Genomic DNA, 18,839 nt, shown 5'->3' with positions numbered 1-18,839 from the left:
ATTTAATTTAGTCAATACTTAGTCTTATAGTTGATTCAGAACATGAGGAGATCCTCTTTCTCTTTTATTAACCCAATTTGTTTTCTGCTTGTATGCAACATTAGCCTCAATTGTGCGATAAGTGAGCGATCTTTTATAGTATGTTATTTCATGATATTGATGAATAATTCAGATTAATAGGAAAAAAAGAAACCTATGTGTGTAATTTTGTAAGGTCTTGATGTAATTGTAATAAAAAGTGATTGCTACGACGACTGACTTGAGTTCAGCTATGGTGCTTAGATTTATTTCTATTGAAATTCATTTTGAGCCAAATCAAGCAATAAAAAATGATTATTAGCTAAAGCTACAATGACATTTTTTTGCTTGAAAATAAATGAATGAAGTTGACTTATTGTTAAAAGGATTATAAAAAACATACAACTGAATCCATTATGATAGCATTCCCTTCTTTAATAACAGAAACTCATTAATGTTGGAGTTTGGACTATCGAGATCACCGATACATTGTATGTTTGTTTATCCCCGAGATTTGCTCTCACTAGTTGGAAACTGGGCTTTCGTCCAGGCCTTTTGTCCCGACCCAGTCTGGAGTCGGGACAAATGGCCTGGCAACATCGCCCCGAAACCAGCTGGAGGGCACGGGGCATAAAAATAAAGGAAGTTCCCCAGCAAAGAGCGGTTGCATCCCTGCCAACGCATATGCGGAATTTGCATCAGTGGTACCTTGATGTGTGTAAGGAGAACATAAAATTCATCGTGGCGAATATCCCAGAAGAATATTACTTCCGAAGGGAGGATCTCCATATTGAGATTTCCGAACTCTGGCAGTTATTCAATTTAGACTCTCTCGACAAATCTCTCATGAGTTGTTATTGCTTGTAAGTTGTTAACTACATATAAGTTCTTGTTCATTCAGTTGTTCCTGTTCATTGCATATACTCATTATATCTTATGTACTCTCTTATGCAGACTAAAGATCGATGAATGCAGAATAAAGAAGATAACCAATATTGGGTTTGTTGACCCAGATAAAGTACATCATGACACGGTAAGGGATAAAGCCCAAGAAATGGGGGGAAACCTACTAAGGTTTATAACGGAGCAACATTTCTGTGATTCAATATTGTTTCCTTACAACTACAGGTGAGAGTCTTACTGATCTGTTGTACACATTCAATATTTCTTATTCGATGTTAAGTGTAATTCATGACGTATATATATAAACATGTGCAGTTTCCACCGAATTCTGCTAGACATTCAAGTTGATAAGGGAATAGTTGAAGTAAGAGACCCATTGAGTAGAGGCCTGGAAGGGTTCCGCGACTTGAAGAACTTGCTCCAGAGGTAATTTCAATCATTAATTGACGCGCTATATCTTTCATGAGATATCAATTAATTATATACTCATTCAATCAATCTTTTGCCTGACAGGGTTTGGAGAGCTTTCAAGAAGAACAATACGGGTGACTTTGTAGAGAAGCTAACATTTACTCTTGTATTATGCGCCCAGCAGCCACAGGGGACGAATCTATGTGGATACTATGTTTGCGAGTACATTCACATGTTAACCACTGAGAAGAACGATAATAGATTCAATGTAAGCAATAACATTCACAACTTTAATTTATTATCGTCAATATTTCGTTATCAAGATTGATATAGTCATATTCATCTCATTTTCCTATATAGGTCGAGTTCATGCGGGAGAAGCTCCAACCACGCGAACACCTACTAGAAATTGCGGAGGAAGTGGCGGGACTTCTGATGAGAGAAATGTTAGACGATAAAGGCTTGTTTAGTCAAAGTAAGACCTGGTCATGATCCCCGTGTAATAGTTCGAACAGATGACAGGCTATAGTCCCGGTAGTCGTGAGCTCCATGTATATGTAAGGAGAATCTACGAATAGACTTTTGCTTTGAATATTTGTTTGCTCGATCTATATATAATGAATGAACATGTTCAGCTTGTAGTAGCGTACAAATATATGAAAATTTTATTTTGAATTGAAAAAATGAAATAAAAGGGAAGCGGTGGCAGGGGGTGGCTGCACCACTTAAACCCTAAAGGAGCAGCGTCCTGCGCGCGCCACGTAGAGGGCCTTTTGTCGCGGGCTGTGTTACCACCCGCGATAAAAGGGGGTGTCCCCTGCGCGCCTCACGGTTGCCACGTGGTGGACCTTATGTCGCGGGTGGTAAGCGGGCTGGGACAAAAGGTTGGGCCTTTTGTCGTGCCCCCATTGTCCCGACTGGCCGCCCGCGACAAAAGGCCCTTACGGCCCGCGACATTAGGCCTGTTTTCTACTAGTGTTTGTCCAATAACACAAAATTAGCTAGCTAATTTATCTTTTGTTGAGGTTTCACTTATTCATGAGATGGCTAAGATTGGTTTATAAAAATTACCCGCGAAACTTAGTGACCAAATTTATTCCCGTCTCTCTCTCTCCCTCTCACTACCTCTTCTTGTATTGTCATGTGCCCTCATCATTGTGTTGGTAACTTGTTTCATGGATATTGGGAGGAGCTAAATGAGAGTGCTTGCTACAAAAACAAGAAGTGTGTCGCTCCCTCCTTATTGGAGATTTGGAACAAACATCAGAGGAACCTAGCTACCGAGGAGCTAAATGAGAATGTGTGCTTACTACAAAACAGAGAAGTGTGTCTCTTGCAGCAACTTCTGCCTTGCAAAATGTCGCTGCATACCACGCTGTGCTACATTGAATCATCATGGCGTGCCAGCTGTCATAGCGGGAGCTCGAGCAAGGGTTCTTCCTAGCCTCGATGCCTCGGTCCTTGTAAGAAGGGAGATGAGGAATCAAGGGATGTTGGTGGACAGAAGGTGGGAAGTTGGAGCTCATGCGGGAGGCTCGATGGCAGCTCCGGGGGTGCCTCGTCTCTTCTAGCACTCTGAATAGACAAAGTGAGATGCTGACCTTGAGTCTCACATAATGGGTTGCTAACTTGGAAAAAAGACCAAAATTGGATAATGTGAATGATATGAGTGCCTTTCAAGTGGTTTCAGCTTATGAGAGGGCTTCCAGACCGAAGTGTGGTTCGGGTTTCTAAGTTCAACTCAGCTACAAGTTGAGAGTAGAAAAATATACTTTTCTTCAAATGAACTAGAGTTTGTTTTTCATGACAGTGAACTACAGTTGGGCAAAGGAGCAGTTTCAAACAAAAAAAAAGTTTGACAACCATTGAAGCAAATACCAATTTGTTTGGTACCCTTTGGTCACAATCTAGCTTTCTTTTTTGGATGAGACTAGGCGGCGGCGCCGCACATTTAGCCTTTCGTGCGACGGTTTGGGTAACACCACGGTGTAGTAAAAAAATCCGAAAATCAAGACAACCACGGACTGAGCAGCGCATCCACATGCAAAAAACTGAGCTGGCCCACGTCTTTCAACGCGTGCAGCGGAAAAAAATGACGCACGATTCATGTCGAATCCCCTCCCTGGCAATCGAGCGCTCGAGCAATCACTTTCCATGGCGCGGATGCGCTCGCGGAGCGAGTCAATTCCCTTTTTATCACTTAGTGTTTTAATTGTGTTCACACGTATTCACACTAACAACTTCTATTACTACTTTGCAAGTTGCATGTAGCCAAGAGCGTTCACACTGCATGCATGCGCATGCACAGATCATCTCATGGATTTGCATTTAATGAGCGTTCACACTTTCATAAGCTGTTGCATGCATACACATAGCATCTCACTCTTTTTCTTCAGCACGAGGCAGGCTCTCAATTCTCTTTTTGCAATTCCCTTTTGGTTTTTATTTTCATACGGTAATTCATATTTAATGGGGTCCTTTTGCAATTCCCTTTTTCGGGCCAGTGGTTTTTAAGGGGGAAAATAACGGGTGGGAAGATCCACTTGCAACTCAAATGAACTACCACTTGCTACTCAAATTAAGTACTCGTTTTTAAGTTGTAAGCTAACAAAAGTTGCTAAAATATTCTAAATGAAATTTACTTTTTAGGGTTGCTAGGTATTTATATTTACCGTTGATAAATAACGGGGCACCGGGTTGATAACTTGTAAACAAAAAAAAGAGCCGCTGCATATTTTAAATTAAATTAAATTTTTAGGGTTGATATTTATTTATATTTTACCATTGATAAATAGCGGGTCAACGGGTTGATAGCTTATAAACTAAAAGAGAGTCGCTAAAATATTCTAAATGAAATACTTTTTAGGGTTATTATTTATTTATATTTACAGTTGATAAATAACGAGGCACCAAGTTGATAGCTTGTAAAATAAAATAAAATGTTCGCTAAAATATTCTAAATGAAATACTTTTTAGGGTTGGTAGTTATTTTATAATTACCATTGATAAATAACGGAGCACCGGGTTGATAACTTGTAAACTAAAAAGAGTCGCCAAAATATTCGAAATGAAGTTAGATTTTTAGGGTTGGTAGTTATTTATATTTACTGTTCATAAATAACGAGACACTGGATTGATAGCTTCTAAACTAAAAAAGATTCGCTAAAATGTTTAAAATAAAATTAACTTTGCGGTTGATAATTTTATACATTCACCGTTGATCACTTAAGTACGGAGGGGTTGATTATTCAAATATAAAGTGTTGATAACTTTTAGCCGTAAAAAGTTTGTCAAAACATATCAACATGGGTGCTAGTTTTGAAGATCTCGCCGAGACGGATTTATTGGTGAAAGCGAATCTTAATTTGGAGTTGTCGTTTGAAAGTTAAAACATTTTGAATTTTCAAATATGGAAAAGATTCCGCCGACATCGCAGATTCGTCTATTTGTGCATGCATGCAGAACTTTCCCTCAATAGCCTGCACCAGGTTGATAATTTTATACATTCACCGTCGATCATTTAAGTACGGATGGGTTGATTATTCAAACAGAGGGGTTGATAACTTTTAGTCCGAAAAAAAGTTTCTCGAAACATATCAACATGGGTGCTAGTTTTGAAGATCTCGTCGAGACAGATTTATTGGTGAAAGCGAATCTTAGTTTGGAGTTGTCGTTTGGAAGTTAAAATGTTTTAAATTTTCAAATTTGGAAAAGATTACGCTGACATCAGCAGATTTATCTATTTGTGCATGCATGCAGAACTTTTCCTCAATAGCTTGCACCAGGTTGATAATTTTATACATTTACCGTTGATCACTCAACTACGGAGGGGTTGATTATTCAAATAGAGAGGGTTGATAACTTTTAGCCTGAAAAAAAGTTTGTCGAAACATATTAATATGGGTGCTAGTTTTGAAGATCTCGTCGAGACGGATTTATTGGTGAAAGCGAATCTTAATTTGGAGTTGTCGTTTGAAAGTTAAAACGTTTTGAATTTTCAAATTTGGAAAAGATTTCGCTGACATCAGCAAATTCGTCTTTTGTGTACATGCATGCAGAACTTTCCACAATAGCCTGCACCAGGTTGATAATTTTATACATTTACCGTTGATCACTCAAGTACGGAGGGATTGATTATTCGAATAAAGAGGGTTGATAACTTTTAGTCAGAATTTTTTTTGTCGAAACATATTAACATGGGTGCTAGTTTTGAAGATCTCGTCGAGACGGATTTGTTGGTGAAAACATATCTTAAATCGGAGTTGTCGTTTGTGAGATAAAACGTTTTGAATTTTCAAATTTGGAAAGATTCTCGCTTACATCATCAAATTCGTCTGTTTCTACATGCATAACTTTCCCTCAATAGCCTCCACTACAGTCCAAAATTTGCCAAAAATGAAATTTTTTTTTGGTTGGAAACCGATCGCTTAATCTGTCTCTGGCGCTCGAGCGCTAGCTAGGGCAGCCCGATTCATGTACCACTCCAAAATAAAATATATCACCGAACAACATGTGCACTAACTGTTGTGGAAAAAATAAGCCGTGCTTAAACTAGCAACTACCACTAATTAATCAGGCAAGTATGGCCTAATTAATCGGGCAATTAGATCTAATTAGTCCGGTCATTACCACTAATAAATCGGTCAGTTATTGCAAATTAATCTGGAAATTGGTAAAACATGGCAGCTCCAGCTAATTAATCGGGCAAATACCTATAATTAACCTAGAAATTGGTAAAACAAGGCAGCTCGGCCTAATTAATCGGGCAATTATCACTAATTAATCTCGCAATTTCTCCTAATTATTTCTGATGGCGACCACTCACTCGTACGTGCTCGGCAGCGGTAACAAGAGAAGCCGCCGGAATCTCCAGAAGCACGTTGGGATCAGTTCGTGGTGCTTGTCGAACCTTGGGGAGGGGCGTGTGCATCCCATGGCGGCGCAGAGCTTGCAGAGCAGAGGGGGGACAAACCGAGGAGGCGGGGAGCTCGCGTGGGCGGCGCGGGATCTCCGGTGGAGGGCGGATGCAGTGGTCCGTTGAGGTGTAGGAAAGCTCGGCGGGGTGGTAGGAGCTCAGGTCAAGGAGACGCAGTCGCCAGGTAAGACGCGGCCGCGGGTACCCAGGCGGCGGCCGTTACCGTCGATCTTGCCATGACCAGGGCGGCTTCGGGAGTTCGAGATGGAGCCGGCTCCTCATGTGCCTGGCTCCTTCGGCTCGTCGGCGTGCCTCCCCGCCGCGTGCCCTCCCGGCGGCCTGCCCCGCCATGCTCGGTGGTGACTGTGTCCTCCTCTCTTCATTTCCGGCGTGATCCTGGGTTGTGTGGTGGAGAATAATACTAGAGAAGGGATAAGGCAGACTAGATACAAGGGGACATAGATGTGATTGGTCCCTAAGGAGGCGGTGCACTTTTTTCCTAATCACGAGGCCCGCCGCACGAGAGGCTAGCCATGCGGCACTTATCGGTAGATTTTCGGGTATCGCTCCCTGGAGGCCGACCTTCCCAAAGATCCGGTTAGCTCACGTACGTACGACGCGTGGCATCGTACGAAACGTCTCCCGCGCGCGCCGAGCTGTACTTGCCCGCGCGAGTCCGTCCCGTACTCCCGTCCCGTCCCCGCGTATGGCGCCACCTCCTATACGCGCACGGCCGCGCGCTAGTACGCGCGCTCTCCGCCTCGCTCCGCTCGAGCCAGTACGTGCACGCCCGCGATAGCAAAGCTAGCCAGCTAACTTTCACATGATCAAGTACAAAAAGCGATGCAGCTAGCTCACTACATACAAGTGTATGTCTTCGTTTTTTTTCTTATCAAAACATAGGTACGAGTCGCAAGACACGAAGCAGATGAGTACAGCAGCACACGAAGAGGTAAGATAACTACGCACAACACACGAGTACAATTGAATACACAAGGCGAGTACAAGTACGATCACGCACACGAGCGAGTACGGTCGTGCAGCACGAGCAGAGATACGATCGTGCACACGAAGCGAGCATGACCACACACAACACACGAGTACGATTGAACACACGAGCGAGTACAAGTACAGATCACGCGACGAGCAGGTACAAACGCGCATACGAGCAGGTACAGTCGTGAACACGAGCAAGTACATGTACAGACGTACAGTGCACACACGAGCAGGTACAGTCGCGCGTAAGTACAGGTACAGTCCCGAACACGGGCGAGTATAATTAGCGAGTAAATGGAAAAAATGCACCAAACACACTAAAAACAGAAGTACTTTTCAGTTGAAACACAGGTACAGTCAGGTACACACCACAGGTACAATCATACTACTATTGGAAGTACAAAAAAAAAGTATCTCCAAACCTATCAACATGGGATCTAGTTTCGAAGATCTCGACTCGAGGATCTCAAAAGTGAAAACGGTTCGCAATTTGGACTTACGGTTCTCAAGATATTTCATTTTGAAAAAACGAATCTAGAAGAAAAAGGGAAAAACTGACACAACTCAGTCTTCTCTCTCCTCCCCCATCCCCACCTTGTTTCCCCTTGCGACACGTGGCGAGCAGGGAGACCACTTCCCAGGGATTTTCTGACACCACAGCGCACCACTTGTCGCGTGCGGAGTGAGTTACCTTCCCTTCGCGAAGGTCGGCCTTTTTCTAGAGTTTTCCTAGATTTTCCCTTCTTTTTTTGAGCGGATGGTCAGAGTGAGACATACCAAATGTGCGCACGGCCCACCTTTTCTTTGTAGATGGCTCACATCCCACCTTTGCTTTGAAGATAGCCCACGGCCCACCTTGAAAAGCCTCTTAATACTGCAACTTATTATCTGTGCTCTAATTCTCCATGCTCATGGCCTTTTCGCCCAGCAAAATCACGCCTTCAATCTACGCTCGCGCTATACGTGAAAAGCCAGCTGCGGCGCACAAAAGTCTAAAATCGAGGCGCCGCGCTTGACATGGAAACTGGCAAGTGCGATACCGCATCAGCACGCACAGAACGATTACGGGTTGCATGCAGCACAGCACATCGATCCATCCACGACGTACACTCGCACACGACCGCCATGCTATGCCGGCCGCGGTGTGGTTCGCGCGGCCGATCCGCACCAGCGCCGGCCGGCTGCTCAGATCACGCGCGGCCGTCCACGATGCAGCTCACCGGCCGGCGGTGAACCCGAGCAGAGGATAGCCAGCACTGGACCACGCGTTCACTCAACTCAAACGTAGATGATACATATATACGCCATGCCGTACCAATTGCGCTACCGCTGGTGCCCGGTGACCACGAGCCACAGCGTGCGCTAGGTCCACTCTTCTCTACTCTACCACGGGACATGACATTGCCTGCAAGCTGCAGCCCACAAAGTCCACCTTTGCGATGAACGCTTTACGCATTTCTCTCGTTTCAGCACGTTGCTTGGCTAAATTGGGATGAGGGGCAGTTGCCTCTTCGGGACCCCGGCCGTTGTGCGTTCCGATCGATCATGGGCGAGGACAACGCGTCCACACGTACGTTCGTACGTAGCGGCTCCTCGTAGAACGGCAACATCTCCACCTGCTACATGTATCCGTCGGATGGGAGACCATCATCAAATCAACAGTAACAGTCCACAATTTGCATCTTCTTTTCGTCCTCTCCATCACGCCTTCTTGGGGATCACTGGTGGAAAAGCTAGCATCTCTCCATCACACATAGTACAATCAAATGATGGATTGAGCCGGTTCTTTCGAGATAAACTTGTTCTTCATCGGCATTTTCTTGAAAACGAGAAAATATCCCCACCAAATAAACAAGATAAAATTTGCTACAGGGCACACCATTGCAAGTTGGTGGCTCAAATGTAGAATGCCTCCATCCAAACTGGAAAGCCTTGGCTCGATTACCTTGCCCACCTCTTCGGAGATATAGAACAAGAGGAATGCGCATGTCCTCCACCACCAACAAGCCCACCCCACCCCCCTCCCTCCCGATGGTGTGAAGCCCGCTCGTCGGTGCGAAGAAGTTATGTGAAATAACCGGGAGAATAGAGGCGGTTGTACCCCTATTTTGTTTACTTTCTTGTTAAACTTGTACTTAATTCATAGATTGGGGAAAGGCTTTTGCCAATGCTTCAAAAAAAAAAAAAGGCTCGCGACGGAACCTCAAACAACCTAGCACAAAAAAATAACCAAGACCAAACACTACTACAGAAACATGGAGGAGGCAATATGTCTTGCCGGCTGTTAGCTCAAACGATGGGCCAAATGGCATGGAGGAGGAGGATGTACAAAAGCATATGGTGGTGGGGGTATCTATTGTATTGGAAATGCGTGAAGAAGGTTCGGTGCATCATGTGGGGAGGGGGGGGGGGTCCTTCGAGTATCTCCGCGAGGACCTGTTGCGTGCATGGCTGCGTGCCAAGAAGAAAGGTAAGAAGGGTGGTCGCGCGACATGAAACAAAATTGCTTGGGCAGCCTAGAAAATTTGCGTGTTGTCGTGCTCCAGAAATCCTTTCGCCGGCAATGCCGAGGAATCATAGTACGGCAATGGCATCGCGCCGCCGACGAATTCATAAAAATATTCTTGACCTACTTGTTGACGTATTTCCTCATATGTTTGTAGCTTTCTTCCAGTGAACAATAGATGCCTCATACTTGTCCATCCTTTGAAAGATGATATTTAGTTCTCAAGGTAAAAAATCTCTTCCAAACTTTAGTTCATCTAGAGTATGCCATCTTATGTTCTATCAACATGATATTTATATGGGGTTTTACATATGTTAGGATAGGGTAAACATGACTACAAATATGTGTTGTATCATATGCATGATTTGGATATTGGACCATCATACAAGAATACATTGTTACAATATTTTATTGTTAACGATAACTAAATATCCAATCAATAGTTGACATATACTTTGAATCTTCAATAAATGAACGTATATTGTATTTTGTTGTACAACCAAAACATCTATGCAAAAATAATTTACATGAACCTCGATAATTAACTCACACACTCTTAGATCATTTGTGTTACTGTACAAGTAAATGATCTACATAATCAAATGCAGAACATAATGGTTGTAAAGAATCACATACGAAATACTAACTTATAATTTGAAATAAATCCAGAAAATAAAATAATATGTATTATTATATTAAGAGATGCATTGCTATTTGATTTTTTCAATACTTAGTCTTATAATTGCTCTAGAAAAAGAAGAGCCCTAAACAACTTATCTTTCTTTTGGTGGATATAATAAATGGGTATATCAACGACGTAGTTCTATACCAGAAAACCTGGGTGGTCCACATATGGCGGTTTGGCCTATGGCTCAACCGGGTGGCCTAGTTGCTGATTGACCAAGCCAGAGAGTCCACTCTCTGCGCTAGCATATCCGTATCGACATAGGTACCGGTTAGCTGAATCCTTTCGTGCATGAACAGATGTACCTCATATTAGGATAGAGTTTGCAGTGTCCGACCTAGACTTATCCATATAAACCCTAAATCTTGACTCATTATAAACCGGATCTAGGGAGCCCTTGAGGCATAACTAGTCCTTTCATTGTAATCGTGTACTTGTTGCCCTTATAGTGAATTATTGTAGCATGTAAGATCTTGCCTCCGTTATGAGATCTGAAGTTGATGTACAACCAGCCACCCAGGTTCAAGTCCCCACGGATGCAGAGTTGGGTTCTTATTATTAAAAAAACCACTGTAGGGGCTTCCCCTACCGTATTCCTTTAAAAAAAAGATCTGAAGTTGGGTAACATGTGTCTCACCGTTCCGGTAGCTCCTTGCCGTTCACATCTCTCTTTACTCGCTCTGAGGTACCCTCTATGGTGTACTCGTCGATCACATAATGAGAGTTGGCACCCACCGTGGGGAAAGAGGCACCTGGAGCGCAGATCTGGGCAGGATTCGCCTTCACAAGCATCGGCAACACCGTCACCATCGGGCGCGTCCTCTACACCGATAACATCCTATCGTCCCAAATGATGAGACTTGGTTTTCGACGAGGATAATCCGTGTCCACTGTATCATCGTTCCGATCGGTGTCATCCACATCTTCATCGGCAAACCGACGATCAAGACACAGACACGACGCCAAGACCCACATGGACCCCATTTGAGCTGGATACATTCGAGATTTCCCGCCTTAGATCTGAAAAATTTAAGGCCCATAGAAACCACCCTCTAAGAGGAGAGGTCGGTGGAACACCGATGCAGACCCGCCTTGGATTGCTAGGTGTTTGAGAAGCGGAGGTACAACTTCATTGATTACAATTTTAGTATTTAATTAATCCAAAATATTTATTTCTTGCGATTAGTTCTTTCATATAAACAACACCACTACCATTACCATACTAATTTACTTTTGCATAGCATTTAGTTCACGTCTCACCCTTAGTTCTAATGAATAAGGCTTATTTTTTCTCAAAAAGTCAAACTAAGTAAAGATTGGCCAAACTATTATAAAAATAAATCAACAAATATGATATAGTATAGATACCATATGAAAATGTATTTCATGGTGTATTCAATGATATTGATTTTGTATTTTACATATTAATATTTTTATGTAAAAACTTGGTCAAACTTTACATAGTTTTATTTAAAGAAATAATATAAGCCTTATTAGTTGGAAGGGATGTAATATTGCATTTACTTTACATACTTTGCTGCATATTTACTTTACTTTTTTACCTTATTTTTTAAAATTATAATACGAAACATTGTGCTTCAAAACCATTTGGTGGTGTTGGGGACAAGGTAACACTATTTTGTCTTTTAGGTTGCTAAAAAAAGGAAAGGAAAGTACAATTTTTAGTAAAGTTTCGCCGAGAGTTCGTTATAAAACTTCGAGTCATCCTTGTGAGCAAGAAATCTTTGGTACACCACTTTGCGCTTGAAATCCCAACAAATTGGTACCCTAATCAACATGCCACGTGGACAGAAAACCGCTCAACAGCCGGTTCGAGACCAAACTGCTAGTAAATGAGAGCTTAGTGCCCACTTTTATATTTTGAGATTTTAATGACCAATCCACTAATCTCGGTATAGTTCATCAGCCAACGGTGTGTTCCCTCTTATGAGATTTTGAGTGGGCATTTTAGACCAAAGTGGAGTTTCAGTTTGTATCTTTAGCTCAGCTACATGTTGAGAGGAGAAAAAATAGACTTCTCTCCAAATAAACTAGAAATTGACGAAAGAGCATTTGCAAACACAAACAAATTGAGAACCATTCAACCATTTGAAAACAAGGCCCACCTTTTCTTTGAAGATGGCCCACGGCCCACCTTAAAAAAACTCGTAATACTGCAAACTAATCTGTGCTGGAATTCTCCATGCTCACCGTGTTCATGGCCTTTCACCAGGCAAGATCACGTCTTCAATCCCGTAATCAGTTGTGACGTAGTATACAGTAAACACATTACCTTGTAAATACAGTATTCTACACTCGCGCCGTTCGAAGCAGCTGCGCGCGGCGCCCGACCCCCGTCCGCCCAAAAGTCTAAAATCGAGGCAAGTGCCATGCCGCATCAGCACGTACATCGATCCGTCCACGACGTACACTCACACGCGGGGCCATGCTACGCCGGCCGCGGTGTGTTTTGCGCGGCCGATCCGCATCCGCACCAGCGCCGGCTGCTCAGCCGTCCACGACGCAGCTCACCGGCCGGCGGGCTCCAATCCGATCGAGCAGAGGGTATATGCAGCACTGGACTGGACCATGCGTTCACGCAATGCAACTCAAACGTAGATGATGCATGCACCGTTCCGTACCAATTGCACCACGAGCCACAGCGTGCGCGAGGTCCACTCTTCTCTACTCTACCATGGGGCATGATATTGCAAACCACAAAGTCCACCTTTGCGATGAACGCTTTACGCATTTCTCTCGTTTCAGCACGTTGCTTGGCTAAATTGGGATAAGGGGCAGTTGCCTCTTCGGGACCCCGGCCGTTGTGCGTTCCGATCGATCATGGGCGAGGACAACGCGTCCACACGTACGGAGCGGCTACTCGTAGACTAGCAACATCTCCACCTCCTACATGTATCCGTCGGATGGGAGGCCATCATCAACAGTAAGAGCATCTCCAGCCGTCTCCCCGACGAGGCCCCATGACGTCTTTTTATCATCCGGAAAACGGACCAGTCGCGCCCCCCGGCTCCTCAATTTCGTCCGGATTAGGCCTTTCAGCCGTACGGAGAGCCCAGGCCATCCCCGGCCACCCGGGGAGCGCTCGGGGACTACAGACGGGAGAAAAGCGCGGAAACCGTCTGGTGCCCCCGACCTGTCGACGACAATGGCCTGGATTTCTACAGCAATACCCTCGTCTTCCCGATCTACGGCAATACCCTCGTCTTCCCGATCTACGGCAATACCCTCGTCGAACGAAAGCTTTGAACTCTCAAGTGGTGCAACATAGACATATTATATATAACTCGAATAAACATAAAAAATACATATAAAAACTTTAAAACAAACTTAAACACTACTTCTTCTTCCTAGATGGCCCAAACATTACTGCACTTATATTGCTCCAATAATATTACTGCACTTATATTGCCCAAAACTACTTGATGATGTATAATGATTAAGTTCCCTCGTGAAAACCAGTGCCCTCACCAATCAACAATTTAGCACTGCTTTAAGAACCTGCAGAGAAATAAGACATTAGACAATATTTTGAAGATATAACAGACGAGTCCAAGATGATTTGAAATACTATTTTAATATGCATAATAAGCCAATCTTTATTTGATATCACGGTTAACCACAATATGACGAGGGTAAGGTAGAATTCGTGCCAGGTCAAACGGAATAAACATGACTCTAAATGTATTTGACAACCACAAGGATTGCATGCTAACGAACAACAAAGCATGTATAAATAGCAAATTCGCACAGATTTCGAAAGGCAACATACACCATGTCTAAGACTTATAATAAGTGCCTTATTCCTGGTAATTAACAGTGATATAACAAAGCCATTATATAGCAGATCCACGACACTAGTTCCATGGGTAATCTGTTCTTCAAGGCTAACATGTTCATTGTCAATTAGAAGTTAGAAAGCTTTGGCAATAGAATCCTAATTCTAATTGCAACCATTTTTTCAAAGGCTAATCAATCAAAACGCTAGATCCTGAATTGGTAGTCAGAAACCAAGTGCCGGTGTGTTCATTGGCAATCATCATCTATGAAAAGGAAAAACGTAAATTACTATAGCACGTGATTTGGTAGTGCCAGATAGTACTCTCAATGAATTCAAAAGGTTTCGAATCAAAAGGTTCAAAGCCGAACCTCCCGAATCAAGAGCCCCGTATGGCCGTATACCACCTCCCGGACCTAACAAAATCCCCATTCAAACCCTAAAAAATCAAGCGAATCCCGAAACGTTTCGAATCAGAACTACCAAAACCCTATCGAACCCACGTTAGGAATCCGAAATAAACTCGAACCAAAACAAGGTCGAACCCTAGATCGCTCACCCTTACGTCCCCATCTTGTGTGGCCGGCTGGTGAGGTAGTGCTTTACCAGGCCCGACGTCGACAGGTAGAGTGATCTGACCGCGATCCACGGGGCGGCCAACGCACTCGGGAACCCGAAAGAGATGGCTACGCGATTCTTCAGCGCCCGGTACAGGATGAGCGTCGGGTAGAACACGGCGATGGCTAGTCGGATTGACAGGGTCGAATTGCCAGCGACCGCAACAATGGCGCAGCCAACCGCGCAATACTCGGCGATCCGAGCAACAGATGCAAGGGAAGCCATCCCGGATCGATTGGATTTTTTTCTAGCTCGATCTCTTCTCGCAGGAGGGTTTGTGGTGGAAGCTTGCGGCTGCGGCTGGTATAAAAGGGTTTCGTCAGCTTGGGATTGGGATTGAGATCGGGATCGGGATCGGGCTCGGGCTCGGGCTCGGTTTTCCGGACTTCACGCATCTCAATTCTCAAAGCAACAGCACCCCTGTCCACGTAGAAACAATCGCTCGATCGCACGAGCCCCATCTCCATGGCGTAGAGAACAGCTTGGAGCGGAGAGAGGCCATCCGGCATCACCGCACCTCCGTCGCCGCCTCTTCTCCTCGCAGGACAATCCTGCTTCACCGCCACCGCCTGGCTTGTCCTTGTGCTGCATCTCTCAGGCTCTTGGAGGCGACGGTCGACGGAGGCGGGGCCAGCGAGTTGCCTGAGAGCTGCCGTCGCAAAGCCTGGGTCGGCGAGCCGAGCGCGAGCAGCGGCGGTGCCGCGGCGGTGTTCGCAGAGGCTGGGACGGCAAGCAGTGCGCGGCGGCGGCGAGCAGAGCGCGAGCCGGCGAGCAGTGCATGGCGGCCGCGCCGAGCAGAACGCGAGCAGCAGCGGTCGCAGGAGCTAGGGCGGCGAGCGCCGCGGCGCCTGTGAGGAGAGTGCGAATAGCGGCGGCGGCGCACGTAGAGTCTGGGCCGGCGAGGCGTGCGTTGCGGCGAACTGAGTGCGAGCCGGCGAGCTGTGCATTGCATGGCGGCGGAGGCGAGCAGAACACGAGCAGCAGTCCGCAGCTTGCAGCTTCTTTTCTTCCTCTCCATTTCGCCTTCCTTCTTAGGGATTACAGGTGGATAAGCTAGCATCTGTCTATCATACATACAATCAAATGATGGATTGAGGCGGTTCTTCCGAGGTAAACTTGTTCTTCATCACCTTTTTTTTTTGGAAAGGAGAAAATGTAGGTAACCACAACCATATATCATACTGTATTTAGAAAAACAAGAGAAAATTTGCTACGGGGCACACCAAAATATTGGATGCCTCCATCCAAACTGGAAAGCCTTGGCTCGATTATCTTGCCCACCTCCTCGCTGGTCCGAAGAAGTTGAGTAAAATAACCGGAATAGTAGAGGCGGTTGTACCTCTCTTTATTTTACTTTCTTATCAAACTTTTACTTAATTAATAGATTGGAGTAAAGCTTTTACCCATGCTTCAGAAAAAAAATATGACTCAAACCTCGAACAACCTAGCACAAAAAAAAATGACCAAGACCAAACACTAGTACAGAAGCATGGAGGAGGCAATATGTCTTGCAGGCTATTAGCTAGCTCAAACGATGGCCCAAGCGGCATGGAGGTGGAGGACGTACATAAGTATATGGTGGCAGAGGTGTCTATGGTGTTGGCAAGGCATGAAGATTGAAGAAGGTGGCGGTGCATCGTGTGGTAGGGGGGTCCTTCTAGTCTCTCTGTGAGGATAAGGTGTGTGCATGATTGCGTGCCAAGAAAAAAAGATAAGAAGGGCGGTCATGCGACAAGGAACATGGTCGTTTGGGAAGCCTAGGAAAAAAAATTCGGAGATATTGCCGAGGCATATGGCTCCGGAGACAGCGTAATTGCTGACAATGCAGAGGAATCATAGTCTAGCAGTGGCATCGCCACTACCGACAAGTTCATACAAGTTTTCTGCGACCTGCTTGTTGACGCATTTCCTCATAAGTTTGTAGCCTTCTTCCAGCATACGTATCCATCCTTTGAGAGATGAGCTTAAGTTCTCAAGGTAGAAAATCTAGCATCTATTTGATTTTAACACATGTGATTTTCTCTGCCAAACTTTAGTTCTATATATTCCATCTAGAGTATGCCATCTTCTGTTCTATCAACATGATATTTATATGGGATTTAACATATATGTTAGGATAGGGTAAACATGACTACAAATATGTGTTGTATCATATGCATGATTTGGATATTGGACCGTCATACTAGAATACATTGTTACAATATTTTATCGTTAACGATAAGTAAATATCCAATCAATAGTTGGCATATACTTTGATTCCTCAATAAATGAAGCTATTGTATTTTGTTGTACAACCAACACATATATGCAAAAGAATATTACATGAACCTTGATAATTACCTCACACACTTTTCGATCATGTGTGTTACTCTACGAGTAAATATGTGTGTTACTCCACGAGTAAATGATCTACATAACCATATGCAAAACATGGCGATGGCAAAAAAAAAAATCAAAATACTAAATTACAATTAGAAACAAATTCAAAAAATAAAATAACATGTATTATTATATTAAGTGATGCATTGCTATTGAATTTAGTCAATACTTAGTCTTATATTGCTATAGAAAAAAGGGAGCTGATGAGATACTGAAAAATTTATCTCTTTTTGGGGATATACTAAATGTGTATACCCACGACGGAGTTCTATACCAATAACTTCGGGTGGTCCACAGATGGTGGCCCAACTAGGTGGCCCAGTTGCTGATTGACCAAGGTGGAGAATCTAGTCTCGGTGGCGCTAGCCAGATCCGTATCAACATCGGTTAGCGGGCCCATCCATGCACATCAAGATGTACCTCTCCATATAAGCCCTAGATCTTGGATTTTTTTATAAGCCGGATTCATGGAGCCCTTGAGGCAGAACCAATCTTCTCATTGTAATCGCCTACTTGTTGCCCATTTAGTGAATTATAGTATCACATAGGATCTCGCCGCCGTTGTGAGTTCTAAAGCTAGATCACTTGTGTCTCACCATCCCGGTAGCTCCCTGCCTTTTGCCCACCTCACTCTTTACACGTCATGAGGTACCCTCTGTGGTGTACACGTCGATCACACAACGACAGTTGGCGCCCACAGTGGGGAAAGGGGTGACTGGACCACGGATCCGGGCACGATTTGCCGTCACAAGCATCGGCAACACCGTCGCCATCCGGCGCGCCCTCTAAACCGACAACATCCCCATTGTCCCTAACGACGAGACTTGGTTTCTGATGAGGAGAAGCCCCATCCACTGGACCATTGATTGTTCCGATTGGTGGCAACCACATCTTGATCGTCAAATCGACGATCAACATGCTGACACGAATCCAAGATCCACATGGACCACCTTTGAGCTCGATACATTCGCGCAAGATCAATCTACGCAGGACCCCCTAGGGCCTGATTGGTTGCCCACAATGTCATTTCTCGCATGGCCGGAAATGAAAATGGGTTGTTTGATAGCCCACAACGAAAATATTCCTTGCATCACAGGAACTTTAAAGCAGCCAAAAAGTTGGCCCAAGAGGAACGCTCGAATCGACCTTAGGTAAACTTGGCACTAATCTGCATCATTTTAATCCTCCCCGATCGGTTGGAATATGATGAACACGAAAAAAGATGAGTATTGGTGTTACAAATCAATTTCCATGAACGGTTTTTGGTTTCGTGGAGTATTTGAATGGCAATTTTGTTTCCTGTTTGAAGCTTTTTTGGCCGAATTTAGTCAAATTCGTCGTAACCGTTGGCGTGTTTTAAAATTCCTTCGACGAGTATCTTCATCTCACAATCGCCATGACTTTTGTGTTCATAGCTTTAGGTACTAATTGAAACCATTACTCTTTGAATTAGCAATTTGAGCTTTACTAATTTTTTTGCAATAGGACTTAATCATTTCTTGATTCTTTAACAATACGACACCAGTCCGTAAAGTTCGTTTCAAATTTATCAGTTTTCATTATCTCAATTATAAGACTAGCGCATGGTAGATAACGGATGCCAATTCTATAA

Source organism: Lolium rigidum, chromosome 4, assembly GCF_022539505.1.
Source record: "Lolium rigidum isolate FL_2022 chromosome 4, APGP_CSIRO_Lrig_0.1, whole genome shotgun sequence".
In the NCBI taxonomy this organism is placed as follows: Eukaryota; Viridiplantae; Streptophyta; class Magnoliopsida; order Poales; family Poaceae; genus Lolium; species Lolium rigidum.
This window is presented reverse-complemented; position numbering follows the sequence as displayed.